The sequence below is a fragment of the Carassius auratus genome, chromosome 6, assembly GCF_003368295.1.
Source record: "Carassius auratus strain Wakin chromosome 6, ASM336829v1, whole genome shotgun sequence".
NCBI classification, from domain to species: Eukaryota; Metazoa; Chordata; class Actinopteri; order Cypriniformes; family Cyprinidae; genus Carassius; species Carassius auratus.
The window spans coordinates 17,955,616-17,976,450 of record NC_039248.1 but is presented as its reverse complement, the minus strand read 5'-3'; the positions used below and the strand labels follow the sequence as shown (position 1 = coordinate 17,976,450).

General features: G+C 35.8%; 1 protein-coding gene across 3 annotated transcripts in view; it reads right to left on the bottom strand.

Moving 5' to 3' along the window:
- The window catches only part of LOC113099054 (lipoma-preferred partner homolog), a 175,596-nt gene extending 155,386 nt beyond the window's left edge, over positions 1 to 20,210 (bottom strand). Inside the window, exon 1 of one of the 3 annotated variants that reach the window (XM_026264147.1) lies at positions 17,309 to 20,210. The gene's annotated coding sequence lies outside the window, so the exon portion shown is untranslated. Of the gene's footprint in view, positions 1 to 7,726; positions 8,205 to 17,308 lie in introns of those variants that run through there. The other 2 variants (XM_026264134.1, XM_026264139.1) reach the window with 2 other exon arrangements.
- Positions 20,211 to 20,835: the final 625 nt, after the last annotated feature.

Sequence of the window (20,835 nt, the reverse complement as noted above, 5' to 3'; positions counted from 1 at the left end):
TGTGTAACATTCTGATGTTCCATGAACACTCATATTTGCTTTGCCAAAAACAGCTGCTTTTGATGACAGCATCCCTTGCCAGACATCAGCTGTGTGACGCAGGATGAGGGAGAGAGAAAAAATAAAGAGAGACAGGGGATAGAGAAGTGTCTACCGGCAGGTGCTGGCAGCACGGTGTGAGGGATAAGGACTTCCTGCCAAGTAGATGATTTGGGTCAGTAGGTAATTGCATTCCTGAATCACGGAGGGCTCGGTGGCAATTAATCCCAGCTGTGAGCCACGTGAGCAGGGGAACACGTTCACTGTGCAGAGGCCAGTGTGGTCAGAGAGAGGACCTGCCTGCTCCAGCCAGGAAGCCAAGAGCCATTCTTGTCTCCATAAGAGTCAATGCTAAACACAAACTACAATACTCTGCATCCTCTTGTGGTAAGAGCGCTCAGCAGGTGTGTATATCTCTACAATACAACTGGCCGCAAATTTCATGAAATGGTACAAAAAATTTTGGTTTGTGTCCATCGACTTCCAAATAAAGAGAGAAACATTTTTTGATTAAAAGTAAAATTCAATTAAATGTACCTTTCATTTGTTAAGCGAATTCACTGGATTGTTCAAAAACTGGCATCATGCCTATTTAATAACCATAAGTAACTACATTTCCAGTGAAGATAACCGCCAGTTACAAATATCCACAATAATACAAATAAATAAATAAATACATTTTTAAACAAGTAAAAATAGGATATTTAATATATTTTTTTAAAGAAATGAATAGATTCACCATGCCATGTCATTGACCCAACTATATTATGATACACACAACACCATTCAAAGGTTTATCGGTAGAGTTTTTTTTTTATTTTTATTTTTTTTTATTTGTTTGTTTGTTTATGTGCTTATCAAGGCTGCATTTATTTTATCGAAGATAAATAAAAATTTGAAAAGTACAAATTGAAATTGTGAAATACTATTACAATTTAAAAGAAGTGTTTTATTTTACTGTTTTTACTGTCTATTTTAATATATTTTAAAATACAATTTATTCCTGTGATGTTTTATCATAAACAGAAATACTGTAGAAATCTTTTGCAAAACTGTAAATGTCTTTACTGTCACTTTTGATCAAATGTAAGTATCCTTGTTCAGAAATGTTTATACAAATTTATTTAAAAAACAAAAGCAAAATGACAGCATGACCAGGGTCCTGTACCATGATGGTAGCTGAACAAATTCAGAGTTACAGGATTAGTTTTGAGTTGACAAAACCAAACCTCTCCAATCCGGCTTTGTTGGTACCATGATGCTGTTCATCAACTTTCTTTGTCAATTCAGGCTTTGATCCTGAGTTTGTGGAGCGCATGCACATTAATGTGTGACATCATTGGCGAACAGCCAATCACGAGCCTTGCAACACAAAGCAAGTTTGATTTACTTCTCCCGAGAGACCCAGCGAGATTCAAGACTAAAGGTTAAAGGTTTTGCTAAAGGTTAAGAGATTGAAGAATATGACAAATTTAAATGTCATATAAAAAATGAAGGAGGACTAATAAAATAAATGATCTTGCTCCATCAGTGTAGTCACAAGTGGAACTTGTTAACTTAGTTTATACATTTGAAAATATATAGTGATAGAGACTTGAACATGTAAGGTCAGATTTGTAATTTTTTTAAATAGTTCAATCTTTTGATACTACAGCTTATTTACATTACATGATCTGTATACATTAATATTTATTTCAAATAATTTATAATAACTGTTAAACTAAAATTGCTTGTAAGAGATAAATAATAATATGAATCACAATAATTATATAAATCATAACATGACACAGTTATTATCATTAAAGCCAGACTTCTACTTTATTTATTTTTTTAAGCATAAGTGACCTTTAATTTGGAGCAAGATAAACTGGAGTTACTTTGTGTCAGACATGTGTCACTTCTCTCACATCTGATTGGTTCACCTTCAGTTTGAGATCTTGAATCCAGAACATAACCTGCCCCGGAGCAGGTTAGCCATGCAGCGTAAGATACCATGGCAACAAACACCGATTAAAGCTGAGCTACTTTCATAGTACCTAAAACCCAGGGTTGGCGGAAACTAAGCTGAAACATAGCTTGCTAGCCACCTAATCCAGCTTCACGGTACAGGCCCCAGGACCTCTTTTACTATCCCAAAGCGGTTTGTTTCAGGACAATGACCAGGTGAATGTTATTCATCTTATTACATGGCTACTTACTAAATTAGTTTGTTTTATTGTGCGAGAATAAAAAGATTGATTCAAGAAACCTGAAATTAGCACTAATTCCTGCCAGATATAACAGGCTGATTATTTTCATGTTATGGCTTTATTTTGTAGTTTTCATAGAGTCACATCCTCTGTAAAGAAGCAGTGGGGAGATGCATTACACACAAGTTACAGGGCAGGACAAATGATTCAATGCAGTCAATAGGTCCTAATTAATTAATAATGATTAACAGATTTTGTTTACGCTCCTTGTGATTATGCTGCCAATTGTGGAGATTTTAAAAAACAACCTTTAACAGAGTATTGATCATGGATTTCCATTTGTGTGATGAGAACATTGTCAATGAAATGAAAAGGTTTTAACTTAGCATGAGTTCAGAAAATGTATCCTTTTTCATTTGACAAGACAATAAACCCTTTTCCACGTTTTTCTTCACTACGCTCGAGACAGACCCCTACCAAGTTCAATGGCAAGCCAATAATGGATAGAGAATTAGTTTAAAATGCCAGCAATGGCGACTCAAAAGGGTCATTTTTATTCTCTATAGACCTCAGAACACTTTGCTCCTCTATTTAATAACTCATTATAGCTCTTTCTAATTTCTTTCTGGCTCCAGTCTTTTTTGTATTGTACTTTGTAATAATAACACTTTCTATTAGCATTGCACTTTAAGAGGCTTTTAAATCAATCAAAAGATTAGAGACTTTTGGAAACACAATGTTAACTTTTAACTTTGCAATTGGAGAGTGACAGCAGACACTTAGTTTATGACTCATTCTACTCTTATGTTACATTTCTGAACATGACCTGAAAATACCTTTTCCAAATATATAAAGCAAACCACTCAATGCAAAAAAAAAAAAAAAAAAAAAAAAAAAAAAGAAATTCAAAACAACATTTCTTGACTGTGAAACCAGTCCACAGATGACTGGATAATAAACAGGCCACTGGAGCGGATCTTATGTCAGAATGTGCATGACTGAATATTGGTTGAATATATGTGGGAAAATAAATAAATAAAAATTAGGAACAAAAACAATTTATATGATGACAAAAATTAATAAAAAAAAAATAATTAATTCATTGATTCATGGATTAGTTGACAGGGTTCACTTTAATTAAATATAAAATTAATTAAGTGTTTTTGCCTATTTTAACCATGTATTAAAGGCAGAAATTAAAACTATCTGGTAAAAGGAGCTTTTATAAAATAAAATAAAATAAAATAGGTTTTAATAATGCATTTTTTTATTATCCCATTATTATTGATTATGCACTCAATTTTGAAGTTCAATACATGTATGATGTTTCACTGGTATTCAGCTTTAAAGAAGAAGGATGGTTTTAAATTTGGATTTAAAAAAAATAATTAATTAATGTATAATTAATTCACTGCCATTGGCTACTTTAATCAAATATCATTTGTTATGCTGTTATCAGTTTAAGCTCTTGAAAAGCAATAAGATACACACAAATATTGGTTAGCTCCAATTTTTTCCACAGCTACGTCCAAAGCAGAGAATTTGCCACTTTGTTTAGCTCTAAAAAGCTCCATATTCATGATTTAAGCCTGAAAATGTTTTCCAGAAATGGACCCATACCCGCTGATCCATCCTAAAGCCAATGAGGCACAGGAATGGCTGGCACGGTGCTGGTGCAGAAACAAATATCTGCTGCTCTAGCTGCATCTCTCAGCAAGCTATCATTTAACAGGCCAACATCTACCTCTCCTCTGGGGCTACGATCTAGGCTTTTGGATTGCTCTGTTTTTAAGCCAACAAGCCTCATTACAAAATAACAGGACTAGTGAAATGGCATCTGTTAGTCTGGCACATGCAACCTTTTGAGCCGGGCTCCATTAACTTACAGTGTGCGTCAGAAGAAATTAATCTGCCAGTGACCTCTGATACCAAAAGAACAGGGCTGAGGCTGAGCCCCCAGAGGCGGAGGATAATGTCTTTTTTGGCAGATCGCAAAACTGTGCCTTTGCATGGAGGGGACATAATGATGACATTACTGTTAGATATTAGCATTTTAATCTGACCTAAAGACTGTGTGGCTCTATGACAGATTCAAAAGTGCTAATGGGCTCATAGTTTTTCAAAGCTCAAAATCTGTGATTACGTACTTTTGCTTTCTGCATAGTCCCATAAAGTAGGCATTAAATATAAAAAAATCCAAAACACGCATGATATAAAGCAAATGCAGTTCAATTAAAAATAATGCCGGAAAAGTAAATAGGCCACAAGAGGCCATATGTTATCTTGATTTAACCATGTAATGAAAGCACAAACCAAAGCTCTAAAATAAAATAAAATAAAATAAAAAGGAGCTAAAAGGCATGTTGAAAACGGCTCAAATGGCATAGTTGCTTCAGCAAATTCATTGTATTTAAGGGTTTTTTAAGGATGCTATTTTCAAAACCAACAAAGTTTTAAACTTTAAGCACCAGACTGGTCTTTTCATTTCCAAACTATCACAATATGTATAACCTCCAAAATAATAAAACATTGCCAAATTTCATCTGATTATTCCTTTAACTCATCATTTATATTAATCTGATTCTTAAAACCTGAATATATTCTCATGTAATAAACTGTGAAATTCTAACTCCAAAAATTGTAGGCATATTTCATTGACCCCAAACAAAAAATAAGAATACTGGCTTTACCGTAAAGAAAACGGTTAAAGAAATGTTTGAAGTATCCTGCCGATGCGTTCATTAAAGAGGTCTTAACCTTTAATCATAAAACTCAGAGGAACTGCATGTAAAAATAGAACGCAATCAAAGCCTCAGTGTGAATCTTTTTATAAACAGATAATCATCCACTTATTTACCTTCACTTTCTTGCAATCTGCCCAGGCTTCTAATTGCTCTCGTTAATCAATCCTGACGTTTCTATGTTGTCAGAATATTCTCTCAGACTGACAACGCTATATGGAAACAAACACCAGAAATTTCGCAAACTGGAGAGAAGAGTATGTTAGGAAACAAAGTCCAGCGCTGGGAAGCGAGTTCACATTGATTAAAATCTTAATCCAGTTCCTGAAGACGAGGTGGAGGATTCTAACGGCGGTGTTACCGTATTTCAGTGTGTCACAAAAGAAAAATTATTAATTTCTCGTAATATAAGAGCTAAACAACAAGACAGTTCATTACGAGGGAGGTTCGGGTCTTCTTTCAAAACAAATCCCCTGGCCTTTTAAAAGGAAAAGTTAACAATCCAACATGCCGTTTAATGGAAGCACTTGTTACTGCCCTCTGATTAATTGAAAACAAAATTCAAGAGTTAACTATCACCTAACAAGATGAGTCATCACACATTTGGGGGATGAATAAATAAAACAAAAGTTCACAAAGACTTTGTTTGTTCACATAAAACAGAGCGATGTTTCATGAATAGAGAAATGTTTTGACTGATGCTAAGCGCTTCAGCTGCTGTTTGCACTGACTCCAAACTGAATTAAGACAAGTGCTGAAGAGTTTACAGTAAACTTTGCCTGAAGCCAACCAGCACTAGATATGAAGACCCTTCAGTACTGTTGAGCGAAAAGTAATGAGATTATCACACCGTTCTATCATTAAAGTCGAGTATATCGCACCTCACGGCTATGGAAAATCCCATTAAGGTCTACCTTTCCCTGCCACTGCCATGGTACCAGAGGAAAGTGAAGGTGTAAACAGCTAAACTGTTGGTTTACTAGCGGTCAAGAATAAAGGTGGAGGAATGTAGTTTACTTAGACTAAAGACATTCCTATTAAATAACTACAGTTAGATCTACTTTACCAACTTATGGTAAAATTCCAGAGGGTAAGGCGTAAAACTGGTAAGACTCTGTATGTACTATTTCAGAGGTGTTAACTGAGCTATGCTTCATTTTTATTTATTTTTTACAAACACCATGGACCAAAGAAAGATAACCCAACATTTTGGCACAAGTTATTCTCCTCCCTGCAAGGAAAATAATTGAAAAACCCTTCTAAATTCCATAATTTAACCACTTTTGAAAAAAAAAAAAAAAAATGGGTTGGGTTGGGAAAACGACCATTTTTTATGTTTTATGTTTTTATATGTGACCCTGAACCAGAAAACCAGTCATAAGGGTCAAATCTGCTGAAAGCTGAATATATAAGCTTTCCAATGATTTATGGTCTGTTAGGATAGGACAATATGTGGCTATTGTGGAGATAAAGCTATTTGAAAATCTGGAATCTGAGGGTGCAAAAATTGTTTTAAAAGTTGTCCAAACGAAGTCTTTAGCAATGCATATTACTAATACAAGATTAAGATTTAATATATATATATATATATACACAGTATAAGTTTTTAAAATATCTTCATGGAACATGATCTTTAATTAATATCCAGATTTTTGGCATAAAAGAAAAATCTATCATTTTGACCCATACAATGTATTTTAACAAAAAAATATAGCTCTCAAGTAAGAAAAATATAGCTCTCAAGGAAGGAATTACAATCTCATGCGTCATTACTCCACTAAACATGCAGAGCAGAAGTTTAGGCATGAGGGAGATGAGACACCCAACTCAGAAAAGAAACCCTCTGTCCATGCATAATAACTATATTTAGTTCAAATTCACAATTGTAAAAACACCTTTATTTGTTCTGCTCCACTAGGCCCTGTTGGACAAAGGCACCTGGCTGGCTATCAGTCCCCGGGAAGTCAGAGTTTGAGACCCCAACATAATAGTGACCTATAGAATGTGGTTGAAGAAACACACTGCCCTGCCTGAACAAATTCATTCCTGCTTAATACAAATAAACTGTCCCGCAACCGCATATTTGTGCATTTGAAAGTTTTCCTTTAAAGGCAATATAGCTCGACATACTTGTCAGTAGTTCTTCACACCATGAGTAACACATTCCACAAACATATCTCCTCAGCAAATATTACCAAGCAAAGAAAAGAGTCACATACCTGACAAGCAAAGCCATCTCTGAGAAAAAATAAAGAGTACACATCGCCAAGAAATACCTTAATTTCCATTTCAATAAAAATCCAGCCTTTGTCGACCGTATAGGAAGGACATGTACATGTATACAGACTGAGGAATTGTTTCTAAACCTACTGAAGGCTGTTCTTTAAACTCACAGATTAAAATATAGCCCAGACACACGTTGTGCAAAGTACAAGCCATTTTAGATTAATTGTACGGCTCTATATCAGCTGTACAAATCATTGTATGATTGAACAAATACAAAGAAATTCAAAACCTCCAGGAAAATGTCAGGTAGCTCCTACCAACAATTCACTCAAGAAAATGAAGGCCATAAACAGCAGCCTGTGTATAACTGACTAAAAATGACTTGTTTTAAACTATATACTTCAGCTGTGAACAGCACAACTGCAGTTATAAAAGGGTAGAGCAATGTGCCACAGGATTGCAGCAAGGTTAACATGTCCAAACACATCCACGACTTCTAAAGAATAGAAGAGAAGAGAAGAGGATACTTACAGCATCCCGTGTGTCTATGGACTAGAGAAGACCCACAGCCAGGCCCTTATGCTGTTAAAATGGCTCATAGTGCTTCTTCCTGCTGCACTGTGGAGTCATGAGGAGGTAAACATTTCCAAATATGGAAATGAAAATAGGCGAAAGATTGGGGGCAAATTTTTATTCGGCTTGCTTTTTTTGGTCTGGAATGCCACTCTTTTTCACTAGCCAGAGGCACATAGAAGCCAAGTCTGTGGTCCGTACCATTTGCAGAATAACAATGGTAATTGCTGGGAGTTTTTTAAGAGGGGGGCAAGCATACTCACAAATGTTCTGTAAGAATAAAACAAACCACACTAAATAAAGGTACTATCGAATGTCTACAGAGAGGACAACAAAGACCCTCAGACAGCGCTATGCCACTGACCCACACAAAAACACTATAAATTACATTTATTCTAATACACTCATTTTATCAATGTAGGGGTGTGACGGTTAGTATATAACCGTGAGACCGGCGGTTATAGTTGAACACCGTCATTAGAACTTTATAACCGCCAAAACCGTGTCACTAAAATATTTTTTACAAACATTTTTTATCAAAAATTATTTTCATTTTTTAGATAGGATCATCAGATGCGCAATATATCGGGAGACATGGTTTTTACCACTTAATGAAGTTTTGTAAATCGTCAGACATGATATTTACCACTTCATAAAATTTTGCTTTGTAGAAAACCTTTCTTAAAAACGAATTTCGTTTTGAACAAATTTTATCTTAATTTTAATAGATGTTTCATCAACCAATTGCATGTATTTTAATAAATAAAAAGCAAATATAGCAGACAATGATAACCGTGACATGGAAGCACCAGCGCGCCGCGTTCACTTGCACTGCACTGTGAACTAGAGCGCATCTCATCGTAAATGAAACTCAGCGTAGGCCTATGCCTCATACTTTAGCATTAAATATCTTTGCTGCATCCTTTCTAGAACAGACAATGGCTTTTTTTTTTTTTTGCGGCTCGCATCAGCAAAGCATAGACGGCAAAACAATCAGAGGATGGCGGGTGCGGCTTTGAAATTTGCTCAAAAAACTTTGGCGTGGATGATGAGTTTTGTGACGGATCTCCTTAATAAACGGAGGTCTGAAATCTCTGCCCCTTTACTGATCAGAGCACGCGCTGACACGGAGTTAACCCGCTATCTCCAAGATCAACCAATTGACTCTACGGCAGATCCACTAGCATGGTGGCGAGACAATATGAAACAAAATGAAACACGCTATCCCCCCCCAAGCCCCTCCCCCCGACGGTTATGTTATGAACCGTCACATTTGACTCACGTCATAACCGTCATCACCAATTCTGAAACCGGCACACCCCTATATCAATGTATACCAACCCAAATCAAGGGTAGAAATTATCATACATTTATCAAGTAACCATACACAAATACATGAATGTTCAACGAATAAAAATGTTGTCTTTACATTTGACTATATTAAGTGAAACACTGAGTCTGATCCATACAAAAAGCTTCAGAATATTACAAGAGGCTTAAAGACTTGAAAAAGAAGCTTGAAAAAAAATGTGTATTGTATTTACTTAGAAACTTTCACAAATGATTACAATGAAATGGTAAATACATTGATTATTAAGTGTAATTAAATGTAAATGTATTACCGTAAATGTAATATTTTGAAGTAAAAACTAAATACACAATCAATCTCTAATAATAAAATCCAAAAATCTTTGTTTCATTAACATCTTTAAATAATTTTTTTTCAGTGTACTTCTTAACAGCTTTTTGTGCTTTCTGGCAAACTAACAGTTTAACCAACCATCCACTTTGTTACATAATTTCGATGACATTTTTCCAATGCAATCAATCAATCAATCAATATATAAATAAAAGTAGTTTTTATTAAATAATTATATCAAACGGACAGTATTCATCTATCATCTATTAATCTCTCCATCCATCCGACAAATCAATTCTAGGGTTGTGGGAATGCTGTTATAATAATAATGATAATAACTATGATAATACTGTTATTATTATAATTATTGGAAAACATTTAGGGTCCTATTTTAATGATCTAAGTGCATGGTCTAGAGCGCACAGCAGGTGTTCTCAGGGCATGTCCGAATCCACTTTTGCTAGTTTAACGACAGGAAAATGGATGGCGCGCCCGGCGTGCCGTGGTGCGTCCCTGTTTGTATAATAAGCAGCATGTATGCACGATGTGGTCCCGCCTATACTAATGTGCTCTTTAAATGACAAAGAAAAGTATGGGTGCTCCGATCACGATCGGCCGATCGTTAATGCGCATCTCGTCAGTAAAGCCGGTTATCTAATCAGCGGTTAATTGCATGGTTAATTGCGTGGTTTCACATAGAGCAGCTGTTACTACACAGAGCCAATGTTAATAGAGAAGATGCACCAAAAAATGCTGAAAATGAAGTGGATTTGCGCATCTTCTCTGTTAACAACGGCTCTGTGTAGTAACAGCTGCTCTATGTGAAATCATGCACCTGATGGAATTAACTGCTGATTAGAAAACCGGCTTTACTGACGAGATGCGCATAACGATCGGCCGATCGTGATCGGAGCACCCCTAAAGAAAAAATATTGCGCAAGTTTTGAGTTGGTCTATGACAGTCTATTTTGAGTTCTTCCAAATAGTAACATGCAAACAGTGCGCCTGAACACACCTCTTTTTTAGACCAGCATGCCTAATGGGTGCACAAATTGGCACAAATGCATTTGCTATTTAAACGTGGCACAGGACAAAAAAATGAGAACTACATCAGGATGACACTAGCAAAAAAACTTGCACTGCTTTGCGGCAGGTGTATGATACGGCCCTTAGACTTTGTGTCAAAATATGACAGATTTTTCTTGTTAAGTCAACAAAAAAACTTTTCTTTTTGTGAAATGAAGGTGAGTAAGTGATAAACTATTCCTTTTAGATACTGTACGTCTGCATGGAACCCCTCTTTTGTTTTGTCTGCACTCTGAGCAACGGAATAGAATGGTTGTTCTCCATTCTTTCACAGAACAGACTGCAGGGACTAACCAAACATGGAAATCAGGGTGGCGCTCAATCAATTGGAGCACTGAGGAAGTCTATTTCTATTGCTTTTCATAAAACAAAAGCAAATCACCCGTATTCCTTTATCACCTTTTGAGAACATCCTCCTGTGACACAATAGCTTTCTGTAAGCAAGAGATCAACCTTAATACAGTTCAATACTCACCCAAGCGCATGAAAACTCACAAAATATAAGCACACTGAAGTGCATATAGTGGTACAGAATGAGTGCACAGACATGATCAGTTACGCATGTGAAGGCCTATATTAAACGTACAACTGCAGACTGTGATAAAGCCCGAGAGCCTCAAGTGCTCCATCCACATCAGCGAAGCGGTACTGCTACACTCGAAGCCTAAAAACAGGGTATCCGTTTCACATCAAAACCCCATTTTCCTGTACAAAACGGTACTTCGTTTTCTGAAAGGGATCATTATTAGACCTGTGAGTAAAGCTGCATTCCATCTAGTGTGATGATCATTATAATTATCAGCTATTTGGGAAAAATACAGCATCCTGTTTAAAAGAGCAGAGTGTTTTCTGAGAATGTTGACTCATTTTTTCTTCTGCTGATAAGCTGTAGTTGAGAGTTCGGTTAATAAGGTACAGTACAACAAGACAAGACCAGATTTGGCCCTATATAAAGCAGTCAACACATTAACACGTAATTGGCTTCTGGTCACTCGTGTCCAGATGTTTCCAACCGTACAGCATCGTCTGCAGAGCTTAAATTGAAAGTCACAAAAACATACATTCATAGACGAATAAACACAGCATGTATTCCTCAAATGGTGAAATTAATCTCACTGATTGCCTCCCGTAAAGAGCAGAGCTCCGTGATATTCTAATCATAAAGATAGCAAATGTAATTAAAGCATATTCAGGCCCTGAATGTCTAATCTTGAGAATTGTTTATACAAAACAGAAGTCTTTGCTACTTCCACACAAATCAGATGATGGTTAGAACAGAGGCTGGGATCTCTTTATTACTAGAGGGGGGAAAGGTTCTTGTGCATTTTTGACAGGGATTCACTTAGCGGAGCTAAAATAGCCCTTTCATGCCTGAATCCACAGAGGGGATTTTAGAAGTAATAATAACCCATTTACAAGGGGGTTAAACGGTGTCAGAGAGAGTGACTTCAGGTGATTAAGGATGCCTAATTAACTCTGGCCCTGCACTCCCTCAGAGGAGCGCTGGCCGCCCCAACCCACAACTGAGCACATAACTTGCATATTTTCATGATGTATCCCTTTCTAAAATGTGATGTGATTCCATGCTGATACAATATATCAGCATGGATATATGACAGACTGATACTTCAGGCAATATAGGGTCATTTGAGATAATCAGCATCTGCCTGCTTAGTTGACTACAGAAGTCTGACCTACAAAATGCAAATAACCTGTATTTCATTTTGTATACAAACTTTTAGACATGTCTTAAGTAGAGTTGTAGTCATTCTTTTAACTTACCTTCAGATGTTTAGTCATGGTTATTTTGGTGCTGAAACTGGTATTAATGTGGAGGAGTTGATCAGTTCATGTGCGCCTTGCACTGCGGCGTCTGTTGAGGTGCTATAGCAATCTGTCAATCCACATTAAACAGCGCCAAAATGGCATTTATTGTTTGAATACTGCAATACAATAGAGAGAATTTGAAATCTGAGAATTTGTTTTATATTATAAGTATCAAAGCACAATGCTTATTTAGGGTTGGTACCGAAACCTGGTGCCAATATGGTACCTATGGAACGGGTATGCACCGAACCGAATCAGAACGCAGATTTCGGTGCCTCATTTCAGTCCCTCTTAAATGATTGAGCGATTGGTTTAAATATTTGTTCTGGTTCTCCGGAATGTACACAAGAAACAGGGCCATCTCTAGGATTTTTATAGTGGGGCAATAGCATTTGAATGGCACCGGTATCATAAAATACACAATCAATACCCAACCCTATGCTTATTGCAATATATTGATATATATCAGTGGTCTCCAACCCTGCTCCTGAAGAGCTACCGTCCTACAGATTTCAAACACACCTGAACTAGCTGATAAAGTGTCTCCTCCGCATCACTCTATAGCGCCATTTTGGAAGGTATCAAATGTGAACAACATAGTCTTTGTTGTTCTGTGTCAGCAGCACTGTATGCGTATATATTGTTTATGAACCGCGTACATGTGATACTTTCCAAATCTTAGGCATTATAGGGTTACACAGAAGAAACAAGTTGTTGAGTTAGGACTGCACATAATACAGACTGGTGTGTTTTTGTATCAGAATACCGGTGTGTTTGATTATTTTATGAAAAATCATGACTTATGATTAAAAATCGAAAATTCATGAATCAATTTTTTATAAAAATGTGGTCCCAAGAATCAATACGAATCGAATCGGGAGGTACCAAACGATTCCCACCCCCATTTTCAGATGGATCTTTATTCACATATAGTTTAACAGCTCAGTTTATTTAATCGAGCTGTTTTGAGACATGCGTATAAATGAACAGTAGAACAGAGTTCAATGGTTTATCGCTTTAGCTTACTGAAAAAGGTTAGTGTTGGTTCTTGTAATGAGTAAACCCAAGTATAAAAAAAGTTGATGAAATCACCCATATTAACTACATGTATTAATTATTTCGAAATAGAGCCATTTAAAAATTCCTGTATTTTTTCCACATGCATCGCAATGTCAGTTTTTTTTCCCAATATCATGAAGCCCAACTGACTAGTACTGATAATGACTCCAGTCCAAATCACAAACATTAATAAAAGACTTTTCCAAAAGACTAAACCCTTACCTGGAGTCAAGGTAATACCTGCTGTGACTAAGAGGACTACAAAAGGGTGGATACAGGCAATACATTCTTATTTGGTAGTCAACAGACAGTGGACCAAAGGAAAGTTGAAGGTCCTGGAAAACAAGAAAGATAGTGCTACGAAATTCATCAGTCACAACTAGGACAAGAGGACATCGTTTAAGCCACATAAATCGAGAAGGCCTGTCCGGCCGTGGTAATAAGCATACAACGCTCATGTTTCTAAATGCGTGTGAACACCTCTCAGCTGTCCTTCCTCTTATCTGCTCGCTCCTTCCTCTTTCTATCACCGGCTACTGAGTGTCCTTTTTACGGCTGTAGGTGTCTTCTTAGCCTTGTATGCTAATGTGGCAATCTGTCTTTCTCCTTGCGAGCATCTGAAGGGAATGTGAAGGAGCTTGATTACCCAGAGTTCAGAGGGAGATCAAAGTCACAGTGCAGCTGAACCTTAAGTCGGGCAGCGTTCCTTATACTGCTGTGTCAATGAGTGCAGTGAGAAATGAGCAGAAGTCTGCTGCAAATCATAACCGCACGAGTGGCCGCAGCATCATCCGTCTCGTGGTCCAGAGCCTGTTCCACACCACATCCTAAAGGACAGAGTCACTGTACGCTCATTCATCCACCTTTCATCCTGCATGTCTGTTTCCTGTGTGTACTTTAACTACACAAATCCGTCCTCGCTAACTCTTGGAAATTGGGGTGCAACAGTGAAAAATAGAGCCAAGGTGCTGCTGTTTTATCAGACTACTGAATTTGTCATCCAATACTGAAACACATCGCAAATTACAGCTGTGTTTAAAACTTGTCCTTCGAGCAAATTCAGCATACGTGAGTTTCAGATGGAATGCATTAATGTCAGACTAATTTAGGCAAAATCAAATCTCATTCGGCTGTAGGCACAAGGCCGTAGGTAATCACAGCCGTGCTGAAATGCAGGATTGGAATATTGCTTTTGTAAAACAGTTAAAATTTGGTTAAAATGGTTAAAATAGCTGATTTTTCAGAGACCATATGGCTAGTTATTTCAGTTATTTGTGCTGTACAAACAAAAATATCAAAAAAAAAAAAAAAAAAGAGATAAATCAATATAGAATTATGTCCGATACTTATAAGCCAGAAATGACTGGCAATAAAGTAATCATTTTAAAAGTAAAATTTGGCATGACAATTTGTACTATGAAATGTTATTTGTATTACATATGGATAATCATTTTAAGATGTTAAAACTAAATTAATTGTGTTATTAAATATTAAATATGTGAGGGCTAAGTTACAGAAACAGTCAACTGAATGTAAAAATAGATAGATTTTTTTTGTGACACAAACAGCTGAATTTTCAGCAGCCATTGCTTAAAGTAAATACATAAAGTCTTCAGCGTCACATTTCTCAGAAATAATTCAAATATGATGATTTTGTGCCCAGGAACATTTTTTATTATAAATGTTGCTTAATATTTATTTGAAAGATGTGCTACTTTTTTCTTTCTGGTTTCTTTGAAGAATAGAAAGTTCAAATATACAGTATTTATTTAAAATAGAACCCTTTTTAACATTCTAAATGTCTTTCTGATCATAACTGTAGAGTGGCGCTACTTGTAAATGTTAGCTATTAAAAATATTAGCTAAAATTATGCAAAATTATTAGATTGTACATACATTAAAAATAATTTAGTCACAGTTATTGCAGTGTCAGTGGACTTGATTCAACTGGTGGACTGAATTGTATTAATCCATATTATATGTGCAGTATAATTGTTTTCTTTGTGTATTTTTAACTTTCAGTTGTCACTCTTGTTCCAGACAGCACCTGATCACAGATTCTCCATAGCAACAGAAAAGAGGCACAACACTTTTTGATCCAACAGTAACCTACAGTAATATACGGTACAAAGTAAATATTCATAAAAAAAAGTCTGTGCTAATGGCAAAACGATAGTCAAAGGAGTGAGCATGGAAGAACAGGCTCAAAGGAAGGATTCATCTTTTAACTTGAGCATCACTAGCCTGTCAGACATGTCCTCTTTTTTTAATTCCTGCTGTTGGATGAGATGTAGTTTGGAGTTAAAAGTTTTTGGAGAGGCTGGGGACGGGGGGTGGCAAAGATATTCAGTTTGATTGCTGAGAGGCCTTGATGTTATTGATTAGAGACTCATAGAAAATCTGAATTCTGAATGTCGTCTTTGTAAGGAAACAGATAAATATTTTAGCACTTAGTTACTTCTAAGATGAACAATGTCTGTATTCTAGACATTTTGGCTGACTTGAAATGGAGATATTTGCTTTTCTGAAGACAAAATGTGTTTCAGGGGAGATGAATTGTGTTCTTACTATTAGCTGCACACACAATAGAGAACAGACTCTAACATTGGACTAAATGTTTAGATTACATCATTGGATTGGATGCTTTACCAAAAGATAATCATTGTTTAAAAAAAAAAAAGCATTTACTTTCAATAGTAAATAGAAACACATTCCATTTCAGCAATTAAATGCAGGAATGACAGAGCCACGCTGACAAAACAAACCATATTATCACTGTAGAGTTGGTTAGCTGATGTCTGATTTCAATAGGCAGCTATAAAGCTCACAGCTCAAAACAAATTGCATATTCAACTTTGAGCCACAAGATTGTCTAAAAACTGTCAATACAGAGCACATCTTAACCGCCTCCACATTGTGGTTTAAAAGTAGATGCAACAGGCTCAAATTATCTAGAATGTTCTAACCATCAAGTGTATTTCTGCTTCAGCCAGCACTCAAATTACCTGAGCTTTCAATGCTATGGTTTTGATGGTGGCAATATGAGTGTAAAATACATATTACACTTTCTTGAGACATGGATTATCATCTCTATATATATATATATAAATCTCATGAATATGTGTTCCATGTTGCATTTCATTAGATTTTATTTAAAAAACATTTTCATTTACAAATCACCTTTTTATAGATTTAAATGAGACTGACATTTTAAATAAATATTTTAAGTAATCAAATGTGGTTTCAATTATTAATGTATACACTGAATAAATGTAAAAAGCATCTGCATAAGGCAAAACATTTCCTACCTCCCAGTCCCAGAGCTACATAAATGTACCTGCCTTTATGAAAAGATCACAAGTCAATGTAACAAGTATGCATTCCCTGTATTAACCGGTAAACAAGTAGACTACACAGTACACACAATGAAGAGCTAAACTGCGGTATAAGCTGTAAAGCATGAATTCAACATCGCAAACAAATGGCCAGCACTAATATTTCATATCTTTTTGCTCTTGTAAGCAGAAGCCACGTCTCTAGGTACTACAAGCCTATTTACTTCCGCATTCTTCAAAAGAAAGACAACAGTAAAACAATGCTTCGGAATAACAACACGATCCGTTTCAGAAGTTCATATGCAACAAGTATTTACTAATCGTAATCAAAGTGCGCCGACACCTTATATATGTTCGCTCAAATGTTTCGGCTGCGAGGTAAATTCACGAAACAAAGTTCGCCCCCCTTCTTTCTAGCAATCCCACGCCCTCCATTTCAATGGCACGGCACGAATCTCTCACAGAAGCACATACTGTCAAATATAGTTCAAGCTGTAGAGCTCCAGAGCAGAAACAACGCTGCGTGATCCCAGGCCTAAGATCGGCGTTTCCGCGCGTGGAGCCGCCCCTCGAAAGATTTAATAGTTCTCTTACCTCGCTTTCTAAGAATCACAGAGTTTCAAATCCCCACTTAAAGTGAAACTTCTTTTTCCCAAATCTGGGAGAGTAACAGGCAGTGACGTCAGAAGGCGAAATTCCAGCCCGCAGCACACACACACACACACACACACACACTTAAACACAGAGTCACTGAAATTTGCCCATGTATGGCAGTCTCAGCCAGCACTCAGGCAATATCTCTTCCTCACAAGGGCTGTATTTGCCTTATTGTGCAAACAGTGTAATAACTGGGATTATGCATCATATGTTGCATGACTGCTTATTAAGGCATGGACACTGTCCTCTTTGTGTCGGCTACAATCTTAAAATTTAAGCAATCGATGTTACAAATAATGAAAATGACATTTTTCTAATTTGATTCATTCCACCAGCTGTGATCTGAATGACATTCTGTGGAGCAATTTACTGTAAAAGCTATAGAAGGGAGAATGCGAGATGTAATTCACTGAAATATGTTAGTGTAAGCACTGAGTTGAGTAAGAGAAAGCCAGGCTAGATATTGCACAGGGAAGTTGTCACAAGAACTATATTTAGTAACTATAATATTTTAATTGAGAAGTCCAATTATATACATTTTAAGTATTCCTAACTAGAATAATTCTAGATGCGGAATAAGTCTATGCAGCAAACAAAAGTTTCAGTATTTTCATATTTATTATTTTAGCCTAAACTCTGAATTGACATGCATTAAAAGAATAGGCTAAATCACCCCAAAAAAATGCAAATTTGCTCAGATTTACTCACCCTAAGGTCATCGAAGATGTAGATGAGTTTGTTTCTTCATCTGAACAACATTAAAGGGCCCTCTGCAGTGCATGGGTGCTGTCAGAGTGAGAGTTCAAACAGCTGATAAAAGCATCTAAACAGTCAATAACTAATCAGCATGCATATTTCTAATAAACAAATCAGTCATTTTTAACCTCACACTAGAATGTGAGTCTCTATCCATAATATTGCATTCTCCAGTGAACATATAATTTTGTCTGATTCAGCATTGAAATATGAACTGATCAAACATGGTTTACAAACAAAAATAGTACAAAACAGTTCCAAACAAATATATTGGTGGATTTTGATGTAAGAGGACAACGGGGTGTGGTTTTATTTTCTACCAGCTGTTTAGGCCCTTATTCTGACGGCACCCAAACACTACAGAGGATCCATTGGTGAGTAAATGACATGCCAAACTTTAAATGGAGTCAATTTTTATGTTGGGCTGAAAAGTTCCTTGACGGCTGGGGTCAACAATATAAAAAGTTAAAATTAACAGAATTATTTTCTGTTTGATTGATCAGTAAGTTGACTCTTGTAATAAAATGACATTTATTAATCAAAATATTTGCTGGCAAAACAACAACAAGAAATTAATGTGTTTCTGTATTACTTTTTACCCGTTTTACATGTTTCATGTATTTATTTAAACTTTTAAACATGCTCTCTAAACCTATACTTGACTGTTTAATGGCAGGTTCCCATTGTGACAACTTACCCCATGCTGTGTGACAACATGCCCCAATGGGCCAATGTGGGTTTAATGAACTCTATATTTCTTCCTCAGCAATACTGGTGGAATATATTCTGAAATATCATTTGGATAATAAGACAAGTCTCATTAAAATCTCATTAAAATTTCATTTAGATTCTTTAGAATTGTCAATGCATTTCTAAGGGAGAGTAGCATGCTCACTCATCAGCCAGAATAATAGTAATCCAGACCTGTGTACGTAATATACCTCATTGATAAGACTATGATCTGTTTAGTCTAATCCACTCAACAGGGCGTTTGACTCTCTCAGACGCGGCCTGCCCTTCAGCTCCCGCCAACACTCAACCACACGCTGCAGTTTGCATTCAAATCTGAAAGTTTGCATGTTCAGCTGTCGATGCAAATATCATAGCAGTGCTCCGGTTCTGCATTTTTATTTCTGTGCGCTAGGGAATGTACCGCAATAGTTTTGAATGATGATGACAGTGGTGTCCGCACACTCTAAAGGTAACAGTTTGAGATAAACCTCATCGTCATCTGAATAGCATGGTTCATCCACACTTTCGCCAGAATAGTTTAAATGTAGTAATTTTGGGTCTTACAAAAGACAAACAAGATCAAGCCATAGAACGGGTTCAGTGCAACTAGAGGGGTTTTGTGGGTGTGACAGAATCATACATTGGGCGGGAATTTAATGAGGGTCTCCTGGTTGTCTACAGAAATGCCGTTTCGGTAAAATGAAAATAGACTTGCGTTGTACCACAATAAAACTTTGAGTCAAGAAAGCGAAGTCTCACCGCAAAATATACCCCACATACTGTAAATTCAGGGAATTCAATGAAATCGCCATAGTTTCTATTTTGGATGTTGATTGGCATCCCATCGTTACCATAAAGAAGATCATAAGTCATCACAACTGGATTGAGCCTTGTGTTTTAGAAAGAGAAATATTGTCAGGCAAAGACACTTGCGGCCTGACATTTCTTGCATATAAAAAGTAGAAGCACAGTTAAAGGCGCTTATCTTTCTCTTCATCATATTTACTCATACTCGTACATATTCACACTTGAATTCATGATGTGGAGTTCAACTTCAGTATTTGACAGACAGACAAATTCAAGTTCAAGGTCATATTAACGTGAGAACAACTCCATGCATTTAATTACTTCTGCTTGCAGTGCCCTCATTATTCTCATTCAAGTCACTTAAATATAAATAGTGCCTGCTAAACTAATAAATGAATACAGTTATATGCATTAGGTTCTGTTTAAACTTAATATTGCTTTAATATAAAGTTGTACATTGAAAATAATAGGTGTTCACTGTTAAAATGGCTAGTCAATTTTACAATTAATTATGATTAAGAAATGACATATACATTAAGTTAAATATGAAATTTGTAAGAAAAGGGCTGAATTAGTATCTTCTTTCAAAACACCTCAATAATCTTGGTTTTATTTGTAATTACATTTTTTACTTTATAACTAAATATATAGAGAAAGAAAGTATATACATTTACATTTACATCATATACAACTATGATAATGTAAGCTAATATTAAAACAAATGATTTATTTTATATGCATTTTTGCACTTTGCATGCAGCAATTCAAATCTATAAAGAAAATGCATTTAAAAAATATCAATTAAAAAAAATTTGGTAAAAAGGTTTTATTGTGACCTTTCAAAATAGAAAGATTAAATCTCTTCATTTAAAAAACATATTTCTATTATATATATATATATATATATATATAAATATTGATTATTATATATATATATATATATATATATATATATATATATATATATATGTATATATATATATATATATATATATATATATATATATATATATATATATATATATATATATACATATATATATATATATATATATATATATAATAATCAAACCCTGGGGCACAGTCCAAGAGACACTTTCAGATCTCCTCATCAGATGAAAATAAATCATCAATTCATCAACAAACTGATCAAGAGGTGAAAAGCAGGG